This window comes from Hemitrygon akajei, chromosome 3 (assembly GCF_048418815.1).
Source record: "Hemitrygon akajei chromosome 3, sHemAka1.3, whole genome shotgun sequence".
Taxonomy (NCBI): Eukaryota; Metazoa; Chordata; class Chondrichthyes; order Myliobatiformes; family Dasyatidae; genus Hemitrygon; species Hemitrygon akajei.
This window is the reverse complement of record NC_133126.1, coordinates 67033339-67055345: the sequence shown is the minus strand read 5'-3', so window position 1 is coordinate 67055345 and position 22007 is coordinate 67033339.

Genomic DNA, 22007 nt, shown 5'->3' with positions numbered 1-22007 from the left:
CTATGGCAGCGGGAAGAGGTGGTGTGGGAAGATGTACAGGAGATGAGGGTAACGGCAGTAGTGGAAGGGAGCCTCTGTTCTTTGAAAAAAGACTACATCTCAGATATTCTGGAAGGAAAAGCCTCATTCCAAGAACAGATTTGGTGGAGATGGAGGAACTGAGAAAAGGGAATAAGATTTTCACAAATCAAAGGGTGGAAAGAGCTATGGTCAAGATAGCTATGAGAGTCAGTAGGCTTACAAAAGCTATCAGTAGACGGGGTCTCTTTCCAGAATGGAAATAAAAAGATCAAGAAAAGGGAGAGAGGTATCAAAGATGGACCAAGTCAACTTAAGGGCAGTGGAAGTTGGAGGCAAAGTTGATGAAATTAATGAGCTCAGCCTGGGTGCAGATATCAGTGATCGTAATTCCATTTATGGAGAAGGATGGGACAGGTACTCAGATGAGAATCTAAATTGGAGAAAGGTCAAATTGGATATGGCATTAGAAAGGACTTGGCAGTTGTGGATTGGGACAGGTTGTTTTCTGGCAAAGGGATGCTTGGTAAATGGGAAGCTTTCAGAATACAAAGTTTGTAGAGTCATTGATAATTATAGCTCAGAAACAGGCCATTAGGCCCATCTAAGCAATGTCAAACTGTTATTCTGCTTAGTCCCATTGATGAGCACCTGGACTATAGACCTCCAGCCCCCTCCCATCCGTGCACTTCCAAACTTCTCTTAACCTGGATCACCACATCCACAGGCAGCTCGTTTCACATTCACACTACCCTCTGGGTGAAGAAGTTACCCCTCCAGTTCTCCTTAAATGTTTGACTTTTCACCCTTAACCTATGACCTCTAGTTCTAGTCTCACCTAACCTCAGTGGAAAAACAACCTGCTTGAATTTATCCTGTCAATACCCCTCAGAATTTTGTATCCTGCTATAAGATCTCACCTCATTCTCTGACACTCCAGGGGAGTCCTAACCTACTCAACCTTTCCCTATAACTCAGGCCCTTAAGTCCTGGAAAGAACCTTGTAAATTTTCTCAGTACTCTTTCAATCTTATTGATATTTTTCCTGGAGATAGGTGACCAGAACCTAACCAATACTCCAAATTTGGTCTCACCAACATCTTAGACAAGTTCAACATAATATCCCAACTCCTGGACCCGATACTCTGATTTATAAAAGGTCAATGTGCCAAAAGCTCTCATTACAAAACTATCTACCTATAAAATCATTTCCAAGGAATTATGGATCTGTATTCCCAGATCCCTCAGTTATCCACACCCTTCAGTGTCCTACCATTCACTGTTTAAGTCCTACCCTGATTTGCCCTCCTGAATACAGATCCGTAATTCTTTGAAAGTGCCTTCACAAGCAGATAGTGTCATATACAAAATTATGAAGGGTATAAATATGGGAAATACAAACAGGCTTTTTCCACTGAAGTTGGGTGAGACAAGAGCTAGAGTTGATAGGTCTGGGGTGAAATATTTAGGGGGAAGCTGAGGGGGAAGTTCTTTTCTCATTGATAGCTTCAATGATTAACTTCAAAACAAACTTTTTCCATTAAGTAAGGGTAATTTTCCCGTACACTCTGGAACGAGTGCTGCTCTTACAAATGAAAAGCACTTAATTTAATCTGATAGTAATCTAAATGCTCTCTTGGAAATTTAAGATAATTTTTTACCATGTTAATATTTCAAGTACAATATAAATGTATCTTCCATGCTTCTCCATCACAACGTATTAATCTTGGTTTAGTCTTTGCTATAAAGTCTTATTGCTGCCTAGTTTAAACACGTTTGTCCCTGGTTACAAACCTTCAAGCTGCACAAGCAGCAATTTGTCATGTTTAATATCTCCATGTCTGCTGTGTTTATTGCGTGCCAATGTTTTATATGCATCAAATGTCAGTTGGGCCAACTGCTAATATTTCTTTCCCCTTTGACAGTAAAGTGGCTGTTTATAGAGCTTACAATGTCAAAACCTATTAAGCCCACAAGCCAGGGCAGCAGTAAGAAGTCTTACTCATGCATTTTACTTTTCAGTGAACAGCGTTTTGATTTTTTATAATTCTTTTTAAAGGATGGTCTATTCAGGACAAGTTATAATATTCCTCATTATTGCCACTCCTGGCTAAATTAGGGAACTGGGTGATGTACCCTATTCAATTCCTTTCTCTGCAGTCAATTATAACACCCATATAGCTCTTTGTATGGTCAGGCAAGAAGCTGTTTAGTGAACTGCAAAGGTAGAAAGGGGGAAAAATTATGTCGAAGCTCTTGTTGAGAGGCAACACTATTACCTGAACCAATTAGACTCTGATAGGAAGCGATAAGTTGGTTCGGCTTTCTTGTTCATTATTTTCTGTCACACTGATACCTGATTTGAAATGTATTATTGGATTTGACATTGAATAGAATGGGACAAATAGCCTATTTTAGCAATAGATTAGCAGCATACGGTGCCAAATTACTATCCAGTTGGTTAAAATGTACTGCTGCCAGTTTCCATTATGAGGAAAGTACTTAATCAGTGGTACCAAGCAGCCACAGTCCTTCAGTTATACATTAAGAAATGAAGTGTTTCCATACACAAGATGATAAACAAATACACCAGATGAAGCATCCCAGTGACCAAAGTTATGGTCTACCTGTGGGAAGCATTGCAGATATGAGAGGATCCGAATTATTCCTGCTCTGATTTTCTATTTGAAATTGGGAACTTATTTCCTGGTCCTTGCTATTTTCACCAGTTTTGAAAAGCAGAAACCTGCAGAATATTCTTGCTACGAAGAGTCACTTTAAGTAACACTGTGCTTGTGAAATGGCAAGTGCAGAGAAACAAGAGGCAAAGATTATCATTGGCTCACCGTGCAAAAGATGTTTTTTCCTATGGAATTAAGACTATGATTATCTGTTAATAGTGTGAAACTAACATCATCATAAATTCCAAACACAAGAGATTCTGCAGATGCTGGAAATCTAGAGTAACAAATCTGAAATGCAGGAGAAACTTAGCAGGTCAGGGAGCATCTATGGAAATCAATAAACAGTTGACTTTTTGGGCTGAGACCCTTAATTTGGACCATAAATTCTGTATAATGTTTTCAGGCATTTCATCCTGGGATTGATAATTTCACCCATGCGGAGAGTTTAAATCATCAGGCTCCAAGAGGAAGCTAGCAGATTCTGGCCATAAAAGAAGATTAGTAGTGATCATTAGTAATGATCTTTCATGAATCACTAGATTCTGGAATGGTTCCCGAGGACTGGAAAATTGCAAATGTCATTCCAATCTTCAGGAAGGGAGGGAAACTAAAGAAAGCTAACTATAGACCAGTTACCCTGACGTCAGTGGTTGGGAGGATGTTGGAGTCCATTATTAAGGTTCGGTTTTCATGGTACTTGAAGGCACATGGTGAAATAAGTCAAAGCCAGCATGGTTTTCTTAAGTGGATATCTTGACAAATCTGGTGGAATTCTTTGAGAAAATGACAGGCAGGATAGACAAAGGAGAGTTAGTAGATGTTGTTTACTTGAATTTTCAGAAGGCCTTTGAGACAGCTAAACAAGGTAAGTGCCCATGGTATTACAGGAAAGATACTAGTAGGATAGAAGATTGGCTGATTGGTAGGAGGCAAAGAGTGGGAATAAAGAGGGCCCTGCAGAAGGACTCAGATGGATTGGGAGGATGGGCAAAGAAGTGGCAGATGGAATATAGTGCAGGGAAGTGTATGGGCACTTTAATGGAAGAAATAAAGGCTTATACAATTTTCCAAACCGGTAGAAAATTCAGAAAGCAGAGGCACAAAGGGACTTGGGAGTCCTTGTGCAGTATTCCCTAAAGATTAATTTGCAGGACAAGTTGGTGGTATGGAAGGAAAATGCAATGTAAACATTCATTTTGAGAGATTAGAATATAAAAGCAAGGATGCAATGCTGAGGCTGGCTTGATGAGACATTGGTGACACGGAGTACTGTGGCCAGCTTTGGGCACTTCATCTAAGAAAAGATATGCTGCCATTGGAGAGGGTCCACATGAGGTTGATGAGAATCATTCTGGAAATGAACAGGTTAATATATGAGGAACGTTTGGTGTCCCTGGCCTGAACTTGCTGGAGTTTGGAAGAATGATGGGGGTTGCATTGAAACCTATTGAATATTGAATGGCCTACAGTTAATAGAGTGGATGTAGAGAGGTTGTTTCCTACAGTGGGGGGAGTCTAGGACAGAAGGCACCGCCTCAGAATGTAAGTATGTCTCTTTTCAACTGAGATAAAAAGGAATTAGTTTAGACAGAGGGTGGTGAATCGGTGGAATTCATTGCCACAGACAGCAGCAGACCTAAGATATTGGGTATATTTAAAGCTGAGGTTGATTAAGTTTTTTGATTAGTAAGAGCACCAAAGAATACAAGAAAAAAAAAACAGGAGAATGAGATTGAGAGAGAGATAATAAATCAGCAATGATGGAATGGCAAAGCAGACTTGATGGGACGAATGGCCTAATTCTGCTCCTATGTCTTATGGTCTATAATCAAAAAATGACTGCGGATGCCAAAAGCTGAAGGAGAAGCAAACGATGCTGGAAACACTCGTTCAGTGAGTGGAAAGAGCATCAGAGTAAGAAACCAGGTCACCTGAACTAGCATAGAAATTCTAACAATAATCTTGAAATTTTCTGAGTTTCTCCTCAGCGTTCTTGTTGGTAAAATTCTGTTTTCAGCTGGTTTTCAATTAAACTTCCCACCTTAACACAATTACTATCCCCATGTAAATCATTCTTATGTTGCTGGGAAGAAAGGAAATGGGCAAAAGAAAATGATTCGAGAATCAAGATTCAAGTTTATGTCACATGTGCATGGAAACATAGAGTGAAATGCATCGGAGGTGTGAAGGAAAGTGGACAGTGTTAAGGGAGGTGATTAACTGAATAGCCTTGTCAGAAGTAGACTTTGGAGTAGTGAGAGTGAGCTCTGTGTGGGAGCAGGGATGGTCAAAAACAGCAAGTCTCATTGCATGTGAGTTTCAATTAGGCCAGTCAAAGGAAATGAGATCTAAGTGGATGAACCATTATGGAAGCACACATTGTTCGAGCGGGCAAAGTAGAAGTGGCTCAAGAGGCTTTGGGGAGAAGAGGCAGATGACATTTTGGATCACCCATTGTGTGAGTGGGCCGGTGGAGGAATCTACAATCTGAGGCTTTGGTGCCAGGGACTTTGGCAAGGAGGTACGGGTGAGTAGCAGGGGGCTGAAGTGAGTGTAGTTGCTTTTGCTAAGGAGAAGGTGCTTGGGAAGCTGAAAGGTCTGAAGTTGCCTAGGTCCAGATGGAACACACCCCAGGGTTCTGAAAAAGGTAGCTGAGGAGGTGGCAAAGGCAGTAGTTGTGATCTTTCAAGAATCACCAGATTCTGAAATGGTTCCAAAAGACTGGAAATTTACAAATATCACTTCACTCTTTAAGAAGATAGGGAAGCAAAAGACAGGAAATTATAGGCCAGTTGGCCTACCTTCAGTGGTTGGCAAGATAAGTCCATTGTTAAGGGTGATATTTCAGGGTACTTGGAGGCGCATGATAAATAGGCCTAAGTCGGCATGGTTTCCTTCTGTTGAAATTTTGCCTGACAAACCTGTTGGAATTATTTGAGGAAATCAGAGATGCAGAATTCCCTAGAGGCTAACTTGCAGGTTGAGTTAGTAGTAAGGGAATAAAATGCAATGTTAGCACTCATTTCAAGAAAGATGTAATGCTGAGGCTTTATAAGGCACTGGTCAGAGGTATTGTGAGCAATTTTGGGCCCCATATCTAAGTAAAGATGTGCTGGCATTAGAGATGGTCCAGAGTAGGTTTACAAGAATAATCCTGAAACAGAAGAGTTGATGTATGAAGAACTTTTGATGGCTCTGGGCCAGTACTGCTGGAGTTTAGAAGAACGATGGGGGATCTAATTGAAACCTACTCTATGCTTAAAGGCCTAGATAGTGAACATGCAGAGTATGTTTCCAATAATGGGAGAGTCTAGAACCAGAGGATACAGACTCAGAATAGGATGTCCCTTTAGAACAGAGATAAAACATAGAACTGTACAGCACAATACAGGCCCTTTGGCCCACAATGTTGTGCTAAGCCTTTAATCTACTGCAGGATCAATCTAACCCTTCTCTTCCATGTTTCTTTCATCTGTGTGCCTATCTAAAAGTCTCTTCTATGTCCCTAATGATGAGGAAAGAATTTATTTAACCAGAGGGAGATGAATCTGTAGAACTCGTTGCCACAGACCAAACCACCGGGTCTATTTAAAGCAGAGTTTGATAGATACCCAATTAGTAAGGATGCAAAAATATTATGGGGAGAAGACTAGAGAATGGGATTAAGAAGGAAAATGTATCAGTCATGATTGAAGGAGACATGATGGGTAGATGGCCTAATTCTGCTCCTATATCTTATGATCCTATGGCTCTTTTTGTTTCTTCTTTCTTTGCCATTTATCCACTCTAAGAGACAAGAAACTGGGATCCCCAGAGAAAACCCACACAATCACAAGGAGAAATTCAAACTCCATACAGAGAATATCTGATATCATGATTGAGCACCAGTGTTAACTGCTGCACCACTAGGCTACTCCTGTCCCAGCCCAATCATGCATCCCACTTGAAATCCTAAGACTCTCACTGCGTTTGTGTTTTAACTCAACTGGGCAAATTCCTAAAAGATGCAAGGTATGACTGAAGTGGGTAGTCAGCGCTATAGGGAAAGGCGTTAGCCTTCCTCACACTGCTGCCCCACTGAGCTTTCCTAGAGGGAAGCAAAATAGGAAGAGGTTGGTTATAGTTGTTGAATTCTAAAGCAACAAAGGACTTACAGAATGGAAAGGTCGAAAGTTAACAAACTAATGATGCTAGGGCATTGCATTTCAGTAGTAGGAAATGATAGGACCTTGTTATAGGTTGAACAGCGTCAGAGCATCAGTAGGAGGAGAAGGATAATGCTATGTCCATCCACTGCCAAAGATGTCCATCTCCTGCCCTTCAGAAGGAAAGGAGTCCAAATGTTAGACGATAAGACCACAAGATAAAGGAGTAGACTAGACCATTAGGCCCACTTTTATCGTGACTGATCCGTTTTTCCTCTCAGCCCCGATCTTCTGTTTTCCCCATATCCCTTCACGTGTGAATGCACATACCTTGATGATGCGACAAGCAGCAGAGCAACATGAAGAAACTTTCACTTTATCTCACTGTAGTTCTGTTGCTGTGATAAAAACAATACTTCCCTTCCTGTCGTTCACCAGGTAAGATGGAGGATGGGTTTAAATCCAGATTTGAGTGAGGAGTTTTGGGAACGTGTCTCCCTGACAGAGCATCCCTAAAAGAAAACTTCAGAAACCACAGTTGTATGTATGTCTCTGCCAATGTCATTCATGTACTCACTGTCTCCTGAAGGGCTAATGTTATCATGTCACATCACTTAAACACATCATGACATCTGAAAACATTTCATTTCATGTTATAGAATACGGCCCTTCAATAAAATGTAATATTTTACCAGCAAATTGTTTCAGAAGGTTGCAAACATCAGCTAAAGTTTGAAATGGAAATTGCTTTTCATATTAACATACTCTTATTGTATGGTATATTAAAAATAGTTTACACAGTAAATAAGCAATTCATCACATTTGTGTAAACATTTGGTGTTAATGCAGTGCTTTACGCAGTTAATATTTTAACAGCCTTATGTTTTAAAATTGTTTAGCTCCTCTGCATAAATGTGTAATCATGTTTCTGTTTCCTTGCATGAATGCTTTTCCTATTTAAATTACAAGTGTCATAACAAAAATGACAAGGCATGGTAAACAGCATGAATAGGAAAAGCACAATAATGCAGGCAGGTAGTGCTAAGAAAGGAGTACTGAGCTGTCACTCACAATTGTATAACTTGGTCAAATAAGGCAAGTCGACAGTGAGGACTTGAAGGGGTAATAATTGAATACTCAGCATGTTGGATCTTGGACAATCCAACTGTGAAGAAGAAATGGGGACTTACCCGGAGGAAAATTAATCAACCCAAATGAAAGAGAAAGGACATGAGTGCACTGAAGACAAATAATCAGAGCTGTGAGTAATATGTCTATTCATTCTCCAGCCTTTTCCAGCATTGTGGCTTATTTTACTTCAGGACAGAAAGAAGGAATTTAGAATTGAAATTTTCAGGTCACTTTTCCAGCTAGTCCAGATCATGCTGCAAGCTTAGATAGGCTACTTCACTGTCCTCAATGCCCCAATCATGATGTCATCCACAAATTTGCGGATCCAATTTACCACATTATCATCCAGATCATTTTCATAGATGACAAACAACAAGAGACACAGCCTTGATCCCTGTGGCAGACCAATATTCGCAGATCTCCAGTCAGAGAGGCAACCATCTACTACCACTCTCTGGCTTCCCAAACAAAGCCAATATCTAATCCAATTTACTACCTCATCTTGAATGCCAAGTGACTTAACCAATCTCCCATGTGAGACCTTGTCAAAGGTCTTGCTAAAAGCCATACAGACAAGATCCACTGCCTTGCCTTCATCAACTTTCCTGGAAACCTCTTCAAAAAAATTGGTTAGGCTCAACCTACCACGTGTATAAAGCCATGTTATTATCCATAATCAGTCCCTGTCTATCCAAATGCTTATATATCAATCCCTTAGAACACCTTCCAATATCTTATCCACTACTGATGTCAGGCTCACCGACCTATAATTACCTGACTATTTTTAAACCGTAATTAAACAACAGAACAACATTAACTATCCTCCAATCCTTGAACATCTCACCTGTGGCTAAGGACTTTTTAAATATTTCTGCTCGGGCCCTGAAATTTCTGCACTTGCCTCCTACAGAATCCAAGGGAACACTTCTCCCAACCTAAATTGGCCAGGTCCTTTTAGATACCATCAAATTGGCCTTTCTCCAATCTAGAATCCCAAAAATTGGAATGACAGCAGGAGTAGAATACCAGCTTTTCTTTATTAATTTTCATGATGTGGGCTTCATTATCAGGAGTAGTATTTACTTCCCATTGCCATTGGGAAGATGGTTGTGAGCCTTCAGTTAAAGGTACTTCCAAGATGCTGAGGGGTAAGGAGATGCAGTGAAGAAATGGCAAGTTAGGATGGTGTGTGAATTGGAAGGAAAGCAGCAGGTGTTTCCCACACATCTGCTGCTGCCCCTGTTTCTTGGTGGTGAAGGTTGTGAAGTTCAGAGGTGCTGTCAATATGGTCAAATCATGTGATCCCAGTTCACATTGTAGATGACCCATCCCACAACTACAGTGTACCTGCATTACAAATATGATCATAAGCCAGGCACTGCTTTTAGCTCAGGCTTGGCTCTGAAACTGAAAAGAGGAAAGTCTGAGGAAATTTTGAAACCTGTTACATAAAGGGAAATATGCAACTGGATTTGAACACAGACCACAAATAAATGGTGTCTTGCAAGTAAAATGAGAAAGCTAAATGACATTTCCAAATTCCGTGGGGAGGAAGGGGGTGGTTCTACCAGAACATTGAAAATTTTATTTAAAAGCTAATGACAAATAAAGAGTGCTTCAGATAAGGATCTAATAAGACATTTCCAGCAAATAAGAGAAAAGCCTGTCGGCTGTTTGCAGGGGCTGGCTGAGAATGCACAATAAATGATCAAATATACTGTGTATTGGCTATTATTTGGAGCATCAGTTGAAGAAGACCAATTATGATGCCTTCCACAAAAGAAGATAATTGAATCGGCTCAAGGGTATTTCTGAATTTGCAACTTTATACCTACCTAAATGGCTCAAAACAAATTATTTCAGATTCAGAAATTTTATCCACAGTGTTCATGTATTTAAGTGATAACAGAGTAGAGAGATGTATGTTATATTCAAGGAAACAATCAAGTTTCTGCATGTAAAGCTAATTTGAATGAATCTGCAAACAGACCATGGCAAATAAGTTACAAGTAACACATTATACATTGGGATAAGAAATAAAAAGCTTAAAGCTTGATGAGCTATATATAATTAGCTAGCAATGAAGCCAAAGGAAGTTGCTGGGTTTCAGAAGATTATATGTTTATCAGATAAAATTACTGTAGGGAATTCAAGTTTCTTCTTTCAGTAAGGCAGTGGGATTTGAATGAAAAGGAAATTGAATATTGCACTGATCAGAATACTGTGTCTAGTTTGATGCATCAAGACACTAAGTTCCTGGAGACAATGCAGAGAAGAACCAGCATGGTCATCTTTCTTGCAGTGGACTTAATTACTGTATATCGGATAGTACAAGAGACCATGGCCTTAAGCACTGAAGCAGGATGTCTGTGAGAACAGTTCTTCACAAGTATGTAACATTAAAAGTGGAGGTGGCATGGATCTGAAACAGCATTTCAAGGTAAGCTTTGATTATAGGATTTTGCATGTAGAGCTGGAGTCCAAAACTTATCCTTTGGGTGTAGTAGTTAAGTGGCTAAGAAAACTTCATCTTTTTATGTCTGTTTAAAATTTTCCAGTTATGTTTCACCTTTCTCTTTTGAGATATTGAGGGCAAAACAGCTTTATATGTGTTTTAACTGAATCCTTCTCAATTTAATTGCATCAGCTACGTTGCGTGTTTATTATATGGAGACAGTAACCATGCCTTTATAGACTTCTGTGTTGGCAGATTTGGGGATTATTTTCACACAGACAGTAATTTAGCCTTGATACAGGTGAAAAGAGTTGAATCAATACAATCAATATAGCAAGGGCTGTGTCTGAAATAAACACAAAAGCTCAAGATGGAGCTGATGTGAGGATTCCCATCAGCTGAGACCTTGTTCATTGGTGTGGAGAGACCCCGTTATTAAACAGACAAAACCAATTTGACACATGGGAGGCAGGGAGCCTTCTCATTTACAATGACCAGTGGAGGACCTGTGACTCCTTCTGAGCAATGCAAGCTTTCTATTTTAGCACATTTTTAAACCAATATATAAGTGAGGATAAGGTAAAATAGCTGAAAGATTTGAAATTACAGTTCAATATTGAAAGACAATGATGGAAAGCATAGTGGAGATGAATGTGTGTGTGTAGGGGGGTGTTTGGTGATCGGGTGTTGGACAAGCAATAAGGGTGAGTGGAGGATTACTGTGGGAGGGGAGATGACAGGCTGTATCACTGCCTGGTGTGGGAACTGTACCTCCCTTAATCGCAGGACTCTGCAGAGAGTGGTGCGGACAGCCCAGAACATCTGCAGTTGTGAACTTTTACAGGACATTTACAAAGACAGATGTGAGAAAAGGGCCCAAAGGATCATTGGGGACCTGAGTCACCCCAACCACAAACTGTTCCAGCTGCTACCATCCGGGAAACAGTACCGCAGCATAAAAGCCAGGACCAACAGATTCCGGGACAGCTTCTTCCACCAGGCCATCAAACTGTTGAACTCACGCTGATTTGAGTGTATTTCTATGTTACATTAACTGTTCTATTTATTATAAATTATTATTAATTGCTATGGTTGCACATTGCAAATTTAGACGGAGATGTAGCATAAACGTTTTTACTCCTCGTGTATATAAAGAATGTAAGAAATAAAGTCAATTAAATTATGATGGAAGGTTGGAGAGTTGGGAGAATGAGTTAGGGCATGAAAAAGAGAATGATATTTAGATTAGTTCTGGAGATGATTAATGAGGTGACATGATTGCAATAAGGTCTATCAGATTAGGGTGGGGTACTAGTTGGCAGCTGTTTGAAGAGACAGCTGTTAGAGAGGTAATTGGGGGCTGGTCAGGTTCTGATCTGGATGCAGCCTGAAACCAGTTCTATACCAATGAAAACTTTAAGCAGTCAAGTAGACACCAAATGCCCAGCAAGGCTCAGGCCCTTAAACTAACACTGCATTAGGCTTCAGTCCTGCAGTGAAATCCTGCTTCATTATCCGAGGCCTGTTTTCTTCATTCAAGCACCTTGCGCACACGATGTCAGCACCATGAAATAGAAATTCCAGCCAGCATTTTAGAATTTCTTAAGACCAGATGGGTCTTTTCAGTTTTACGGTGCATTTTCTGCCTTTTAATGAAAATTCTGTTGGTTTTTAGTGGGGAGAACCTGGTTAAGCTACAAACGTAGGCATGGTGTTTATAGAATAGAATGAACGTATGCCAGTAACTAACACTGACAATTGGTGCTGCCTGCATTGTTAAATGTTTGGAGCATTGCTGCTGTGTTCCCTACACTATCCATTGGACACTTCAGCTGGCCTTCTGAACCTACCACCTGCTAGCCCGAAGTAAAGAGAGTCTGCCACTCTGAAAGGGGCATTGAATTATAGCTGCAACAACTGGCACATGTCTTTTCAGGTCTATTTAGTCCATGACGCTTCATGAAAGGACTAAAAGAAACCACAAAAATTAGCAGCAAGGAACTCCAGGGGCGGGGTGACTGTGCTGGAAAGAACAATAGGAACAAGGGACATCCTGAGACATATGGTAAAGAGGAGGTGGGAACAAATAGTGACTGAGGTGAATGCCAGGAAAGTTTCTGCGAGACAGGAAAAGGTTGGGGACCCGATGTTGTTTATCAAGGGCAGTAAGCTCAAACCTCACTACTATGGCCTATCAATGGCAGTGCTGCCATAAACACTGTTCAGTTCACATTGTACAAGTGTAGCAATTCATACAATTTAGTTCATCCTCACTAACTCTGCATTAGTTCAAGCATCACGCTGACATTTCACAACTTGGACCTACTGACAACTATTCAACCAGGGCAGCCACATAAAACCTCTGACAGCAGCCTCATCAGCATTCTACCCCTCTTTTGCTATTGACGGTGGCATAACAGGAAGAAGCAGAGACTAACTGGAGGAGAACCAAAGTACTCATAACCTAACCATAGTGTGACACCAAGGAATTTAAAGCTACTGACCCTGTCCACTTCCGTTCTTCCAATGAGGACTGGCTCATGGACGTCTAGCTTCTTCATCCTGTGGTTGATAATCAGCTGACAATGAGTGAGAGGTTGTCATTGAGGCACTACTGGAGATCTCCTATCCATTTCCACCAGCCTGCACTGCTCATTTTCTCCTCAACCCAAGATCCACAAACTTGACTGTCCTGATAAGCCCATTGTTTCTGACTATTCCTGCCCCAATTAACTCCAGTCTGCACACCATAACTCCATTTTGTCCATTTTGGTTCTGTCCCTTCCCACCTACATCCATGAAGTTTCGCACACTTTCAATTACTTTAAGTTTCCTGGTCCTGATCACCTCATTTTCACTATGGATATCCAGTCCCTATGAGTTTCTATCTTCCATCAGAAAGGCCTTAAAGCTCTCTGCCTCTCTCTGGACAAGAGACCAAACCAGTTTAATATCACCACTACCTTTCTCTGTCTGGTGGAACTGGTTCTCATCCTCATCAATTTGTTTGGCTCTTCCCTCTTTCTCCAAACTCAAGGTGTAGCCATAGGTGCTCGCATGGGCCCCCAATAGACTTGCCTTTTCATTGGCTACATGGAATAGTCCATGTTGCAAGCCTTCACTGGTAACACTCCCCAACTCTTTCTGTGCTAAGTTGATGACTGCATTGGTTCTGCTTCACGCACGCATGCTGAGCTCGTCAATTTCATTCACTTTGCATCCAACTACTACCCAGCCCTCAAATTTACTTAGTCCATCTCTGACACCTCTCTCCCCTTTCTCAACTTTCTCTCTCCATCTATGCACTTATTCTCAGGATAACTTCCATTCTAGAACACCTGAGATGTCCTCCTTCGAAGAATGGAGTTTCCCTTCCACCATCGTCAATGTTGTCCTTGCTCGCATCTTCTCCATTTCCCACACATCTGCCCTAACCCCATTCCCCTGCCACCATAAAAGGGAAACATTTCCCTTGACCTTACCTACATCACACTGGCCTCCATATAAAGCATGTCATTCTCTGTCACTTCTGCCATCTACAGTGGGATCCTGCCACTAAGCACATCTTTCTCTCCCCCACCTCCTACTCTCCACTTTCCACAGGAACCAATCTCTGAGTGACTCCCTTGTCCACTCATCCCTCCCCACTGATCACCCTCCTGTTACTTCTCCCTGCAAAGAGGACCACTGCTATATTTGCCCTTAGACCTCCTCCCTCACCACCATTCAGGGACCTAAACAGTCCTTTTGGGCGAGGCAAAACTTCACTTGCGAGTCTGCCGAGATCATCTATTGTATCTGGTGCTGCCGGTGAGACATAACTTAGATTGGGGGACGACTTTGTCATCTGCCAATGGCCACCCATTTCAATTCAGCTTCCCGTTCCCATTCCAACACTTCAATTCACATCCTCTGCTACTACTATGATGAGGACACACTAAGGTTGGAGGAGCAACACCTTATATTCTGTCTGGGTAATTTCTATGAAGTCATGAACATTGATTTCTCTCATTCCCAGAAATTTATCCTACCTCCTCTTTCTCTCTTTATCCATTCCCTATTCTGGTCTCCTCTCACCACTTTTCTTTCCTCACCTGTTTAGCTCCTCCCTCAGGTATCCTCCAATTCCCTTTTTCCCATGGTCTACTGTCCCATCCTATCAGATACCTCCTTCAGCCCTTTACCTCTTCCACCTATCACCTCCCAGCTTTTTACTTCATTCCCACCTTCCCCTCACCTGGTTCCACCTATCACCTGCCAATTTGTACTACTTCCCCTCCCCTCAGCTTCTCATTCTGGCTTTTGCCCCCTTCCTTTCCAGTCCTGATGAAGTGTTACAGCCTGAAATATCAACCGTTTATTCCCCTCCATAGAAGCTGAATGACTTGTTGGGTTCCTCCAGCATTTTGTGTGTGTTGCTCTAGATTTACAGCATCTTCAGAAACTCTTGTATATATTATTCTCGCCTTGTCCTGCTTTGAGATTGCAGGTACAGATGCAGCTGATATCAGTAGGGCCTCTTCTTGGTGATGCAAGCATCTCCCAGATAGTTTTCTTCAATGAGTTTATGGGAGTTCCTCTTTAAATGATGGTCAGTCCTTCTGTTAAAAAGCCTCAACCTCCTTGTCTCTTCGCCCTTCCTACCATTTGTCCTGTCCTGTTTGGGTTCCTGTCTCCCAGTCATAGTCAGTTCCCAGATGACGTCCCGCCAGGATACACATGTCTAGAGGCTGGGGGCAACATCTCCAACAAAAGCTAGTCAGCTGCAGTTCAAGTACACTGTTGCAACTTTAGACAACGCCGAAGGCACATCTATTCGATCCAGCGGCCCAAAAACAAACCAGCAGCAAAGGGAAAGAGGGATTTCTCTCTGATAAAATATAGAACAGCGCAGCACAGAAACAGGCCATTCAGCCCACGATGTTGTGCAAACCAATTAAATAAGTAATCAAATGGCCAACTAAACTAATCTTTCCTCTATACAATATCCATATCCTTGCATTTCCCTCACGTTTATGAGCCTATCTAAATCTCTTAAAAATCCTTAATATATCTGCCTCTACTACAACCCCAGGCAGTGCATACCATTTTGTGTAAAATACTTGCCCCTGACATCTTCTTCGAACTTACCTCCTCTCACCTTAAAGGTATGTCCTCTGGTACTAGATATTTCAACCCTGGGAAAAAAATACTGTCTGTCTACTCTATCTATGCCACTCTTAATCTTAGAAACCTCTATCATCTCTTGCCTCTGTCAGTAGCCTGGGGTATATCCCATCAGGCTCTGGAGACTTATCCATCTTAATGGTCTTTAAAAGACTCAACACTACCTCCCTTTACCTCAAAATGGTCTAGCCTATAAATGCACTCAGCACTGATTTCCCTATCATTGACATCCTTCTCTTTGGTAAATACTGATATAAAGATCTCACCCACATCCTCCATATCCAAGCAAATATCCCCACCCCCTTTATCCTTGAGTGGTCCTACCATCTCTCTAGTTATCCTCCTGCTCTTGATGTATGTATGGAATGCTTTGGGACTGTCTTTAATCCTACTTGCCAAGGACTTTTCATGGCCCTCCTGGTTTTCCAAAGGAACTGGGAGTTCTCTTCAAGTGTAGCAAAAAAAAATTATTCAAAAAATATTGAAATGCATTAAAAAAATTGAACTGTAGGGGAATGCAAATTTATGGTGATTAGATCAGAAATTGGAGTTGAGGACTATGATTAGATCAGGCATTACCTCAATGAATGTTGTAACAGGCTCTGCTATTTCCTATGCACTTAGCTGTAATACTTAAGATTAAAAGTCCTACTGCAAGAGCCTTGAATCCCTTTTCCCTTTTTTCTTAGAAGTACAACTATTAGTGAGAGTCTAGAGTTTGGAGATGGTAGAGCTGGCATCAAGCAGGGTAAGCTGGCAGGTTTCCATCAGAAATATAGGCTAGGCTTTTATGCATTTAAGATCATTAGAAGCCCCCAACAAACTAAGTGTACCTAGCCCAAATTTTTACTCCTGGGTTCCTATATTCTTGAGATATTCGGTCAAATTAACAGTTTCTGAAGAAATTCACAGACCAAAGTGGTTGCCTCTTTCAGTATAGGAAGGGCTCTTTGGCGAAGAATGGTCCTATAGTAGATTGGCAGAATGATGTCAGACCTGCAGATTCCTCCTGGCCGTTATCTGAGGCTTCTGCTGGGGTGTCGGCTGCATTGTTTGCAACTAAACTGATGGCCTTGTCGCTGTCTTCATTACACCACCCAAGGTATCAGTGTGTGCCTTTTCCAGCACAGATTTCCAGACACACATTTGTTCCTCATATAAAGAAATAAATCTTCACAACTGTCTACAGTTATTTGCCGACCTACATCCACATACTAATGTATGAGTTTTATTTTCATTCAGATATCTTTCCCCACTCCTTAACACAGATGTTAAAATAAATCTCAGAGTGATGACAAATCCATAAAGAAAACAATTTGTCTTGATCTGGAAGCCGGGTGGTGTTGTGCCCAACTCCCGTAATAGAATTCCCCAATCATGTTAGTAACTTTGGCAGCCGATGGGGTAAATCCAATAGGAAGCCATAGAATGCCTTCCACAGTCTCACAATATGCAGCAGCCAATTTACATAGTGTGATCCCATGAAATCAATGTGATAATAACCAGATAATCTGTTTGTATGATGCAGGCTAATTATTGGCCAGGATCTGTTTTAAAGTAATTCCCCTGCTCTGCTTTACAGTAATCTGGAATATTTTACTTCCAATGAAAGGCAAGGTATGGCTTCCATTCAAAATTTGATCAGAAAAACCGATCAGTGACAGTACAACACTTACCCAGTACCACCGCAGAGTATCCACCTGAATAATGCGCAAACTTTACAAGAGCTCAAAACCTTCTGACCTGGAACTAAAAGTGTCAATCAGGGTCCCTCCTGACACTCAATCCTTTTTATCAACCAATTGCAAAATTTTGTATTTCAATGAGTTAGAACATTAAACTTCCCATGAAAGCAACCTCACTATTCTGCATGTTATTTATTATTTATTCATGTATTTGTTTGTTTGTTCCTTTGTGACTTATGAGGGCAGCACAGTGGCATAGTAACACAACACTTTACAGTACCAGTGACTTGGGTTCAATTCCCGCCTCTGCCTATATGTTCTCCCCATGACCACGTCAGTGCCCTCCCACAGTCCAAAGACATACCAGTTGATAGGCTAATTGGTCATTGTACATTGTCCCATGGATTAAATAGGGGTATTGCTGGGTGGTGCAGCTCCAAGGGTCAGCAGGGCCTATTCTGCACTCTATCTGAATAAATAAATAAATAATCGTTATCTCGTACTGTACTACTGCTGCAAAGCAACAAATTTTACAACGTACCAGTGATAATGAACCTGATTCTGATATTACTGTTGAAATACGTTTCACATTCTGAGTAGATTGTTTAGCTTCAGTTGTGGGTTAACTTCCACAATGCTTTAAAGTTGCATCATCCCTTATTGCAACAGTCGCTTGATCTACTTAAACCTTCTCACACCCGGCACGACTGGCAATGTGATAACTTCATGAAGATTGTTATGAACACATTAAATCGAGAGCAGACCTGACCTTTTCATTAATGATTTAATCCTTTCTCACCTAGTTTTGCAGCCTTTTTGCCACCCTTTCTTTTTCCTTATCACAAATTCTCTCTTTCTCTTAGCTAATTGCCTTTGTTGCTTTGCGTCATTTCCCCTGCCCCCCCACAACATTCCCACCAGGCCTCACCTCCCCCCCACTGCAATTTCCCAATCCTTGTCCTTAACCCATTTTAGTAAAAGTCTGAAATTTTGTTTCATTTCCTAAATGTGTTGGCAAATGAGTTTTTGTGGTAGTGGCGTCCCACTGAGAATTTATGTTCAATAGCATTGACAACACCTCTTAGCACTTCAATGGTCTGAGCTTTTCGCAAATTATTAGTGATCTGATTCCCTAAAATGTCCCATTTTCATTTTGTTCCCATCCTTCTGACCAGTAAACAGGGTTTCCTAAACTTGAGTTGTGTGAGAGTCCTTATGTCATGGGAGGGGTTTGTTTGGTCATTGGATGACATGAAGAAGTCTTCTAGTTCAAGTTCAAGTTTAATTATCATTTAAACATGCATGAATACTCATGAATACAGCCAAACGAAACAACCGTTCCTTCGGGGCCAAGGTGTAAAAAACAGTACCGACAGTCATACACTGCATAAGGCACATATAAGATAGCAGGAAAAATACAGTCACACAAAAAAATAGACCAAGTCCCTGAGTGAAATGTCCTGTAAATCAGTGGTGCATGGGTGTTGTCGGCAAGAACGAGCAATTCTCAGCAGTCCACAGACAAACATACGCATACACGCACACACTCATGTACACACGCTATCTAGCATGTCTTCTACCAAGTGAACACTGGAAGCTAGCACCAAAAACAGGAGCCATCCTCCAATCTAGTATGAACACCGTGGCACACTGCCTCCGGCATCTCCCTTCCTAGACTGCAGCAAAAGGCAAGCCCGCAGCATGAGGCCTAGTCCTCACTCCAACTGAGGCTACGCAACTCCCATGCCATCGGTCTTTCCAATAAGCCAGTGAATTGTACTTGCAGTATTTTGCATTCTCAATGTCCAACAGGGTCTTGCAATCACAAGAGAAAAATTTCAGATGATCACTCACTGTTAGACTGTACACCACCTTCATGCAGGCAACAACATGGTCTGCACCAAATCTGGCTCCTCTGCTAACGAGCAACTTGCTGATGGGTCAGACCTGCAGTTCTTGAAGTTCTTAATGTCCAGGATCGTCTTACGATTGTAAAAAAAAAGACAAAACACCTTTGGTGGACCCCAGAGAGGATGCTATGTCTGAGCCCACCATCATTTTACTGGAAGTCTTGTCGTATGTTTAGGGAGTCTGTAATAAATGATCAATAGCTCTTCAGTCTCAGTTAGAGCCTCACATATTTAGCCAGTAGCATGGATTTCCATCCTCACTCACTGAGGGATGGATTGGACAGCAAAAGGAAAGATTACAGATTGATGTTGATGTAGTTTTAGTCACCTCTCAGTCTGTTCAGTGGGGGGATGTACACAATGTCTGCAGCACGCAAGGGAAAACACAAAGAAGGAAGAATATTATAAAAAAATTAAACACCCAGGAGTCTCACTATGAACTATGATTAAAAATGAACTAGTGACCATATGACTTAGAATAATTATTTGACCTTTGCAAAGTGATGAGAAGTGGAAGGGAAGGGAGGTTCTGGCAATCAGTTCTACTTCATTGACGATGTGTCTCTGTTGGTGCCAGCTCATTATTCTGTCCCATCTGTGAATCAGGTCTTTGTGGACCAGACAGTGAACCAGCAGGACGTGGGCCAATTTAACACATTCCTGAAGTGTAGAAACTTAATAAGAGTCCCAAATGGCTGCTTGATTACTTGTATGCAGTTTATTCTTAGGTGCAATCTCTTCCAGATTTCCAGTACATTTGTTCATTTTTCATAAAAAGTTATTGACAGATTTTACAGACTTGTTCAGTAGTTTAATTGGCACCAGGTCAAAATTAATTGATGTTAATTAAAAAAAACATTTTGTGAAGATTTTGATTTCCATTTTGTGTCTCACTCACTCATTTCTAAGAGTCCATGAAAGAACTTATCTGTGTTTATCTTTTTGGATGGAAGTGCAAGAAATAGGTGGAAGGATAAGAAAGAAAGACTACATTAAGGTAGCACCTTCCACTTCCCTTTCAGAGCAATCCAAATGCTTTACAGCCGATTAAGTACTTTTGAAAACTTGTCACTATTGCAATGTAGGAAACATGGTACAGTATTTGTGCATGGAAAGCTCGCACAAATGGCAAAATGATCATGATCAGTCCCTTCAATCGATGACAGTAGCTGAAGAATAAATATTACACAAAAACCTGGATGGAATTCACTTGTTCGTCACTGAGAGTGATGCTATTAAACATTCCATGTTGATATGAGAGAGCTGAAACTTCGGTTAAATGCCTGTTCTGGAATGTCTACTGTGGTCCTGCCACTGTCCAAGCCCTAGCATCTTTGAAGATGCAGCAATCAACATCACTGGCTACAGACAAAAATGGCAATGCTGGCAGCATGTTTTGGCACTTCTCCAGCCATCCAGCTGCCAAACAGAGTTGTTGGGGAAGACTCTATGCAGAATCCTTACCTGTGCATGGGTGTTTGAGTTAATGCAATTTATTTCAGAGTAAAAGGACTGGGTCAGTTGTTGGTAACAGCTTCTTCATGCAACACACACAACATGCTGGAGGAACTCAGCTGGTCAGGAGCACCTGGGGAAAAGAATAAACAATCAATGATTTGGGCCGAATCCCATCATCAGGACTTGAAAGGAAGGGGTAGGAAGCCAGAAAACCAAGGTATGGGTGGGGAAGAAGTGCAAGCTAGAAGGTGATGGGTGAAGCCAACTGGGTGGGGGGGTGGGTGCAGGTGGAAAAGTGGGAAAGGTAAAGGGCTGAGGAAGAAGGAATCTGATAGGAGAGGAGAGTTGACCTTTTCGAAGGAACTGAGACTGAGAAATGGCATTTTTACAGCTGACAGGGTGGGAAGAATAGTCAAGAAATCAGTAGATTTATAAAAGATTTCAATAGACAGCTTGTCCCTAAAGGTGGAGACAGGGAGATTGAGAAAGAGGAGAGAGGTGACAGAAATTGACCAAGTGAATTGAAGGACAGGGTGGAAGTTGGAGGCAACTTGACGAACTCAGCGCGGATACATGAAGCAGCACCAATACACTTGTCAATGTAGCACAGAAAGACTGGGGAGCATTACCAGTGAAGGCTTAGAACAAAGACTGTTCCACATAGCTAATGAAAATACAAACACAGCTAGGGTCCGTGCCATGGTTACACTTCGGGTTTGGAGAAAGTGGGAGGATCCAAAACAGAACTTGTAGGGTGAGGACCAGTTCCACCAGATGGAGGAGGGTGGTGGTAGATGGAAACTGGTTAGGCTCTCTTGATGGAGGATAAAAGTATATAGAGACTGGAAATCCATGGTGAAAAGGAGGTGATCGGGGCCAAGGAATTAAAAGTTGTCCAGGAGATCAAGGGCGTGTGAAGTGTTGTGGATGTAGGTGGGAAGGGACTGAGGACATGAGTAGTAGGGCAAGATTAGTCAAATACAGCACCGAACTCAGGGATGTGAAAGCTTTGGAGAATTTCACCAGAATGGCTATTTCCATAAGTCAGGCATTTCTTAACCCAGGGAGTCCCTGTACAAATATCAATAGCTCTTTTCAAAAGAGAATCAAATAAACCCCTAGACCAAAAAACAAAAATGGGTGGCAATGGGAATGAACTGGGATGGGGGGGGGGGGGGGAGTAAGACTACCTCAACTGAACAACTCTATATGTTTAGAACAAGGGAGCTTAGTTTAGGATAAGGACTGAAAGGTTTACAAGTGATCTGAGAAGAATTATTTCACTAAGAAAGTGGTTAGAATATGAAATGCAGATACTGTCTTGGCATTTTAGAAGTATCCACACGAGCACTTGA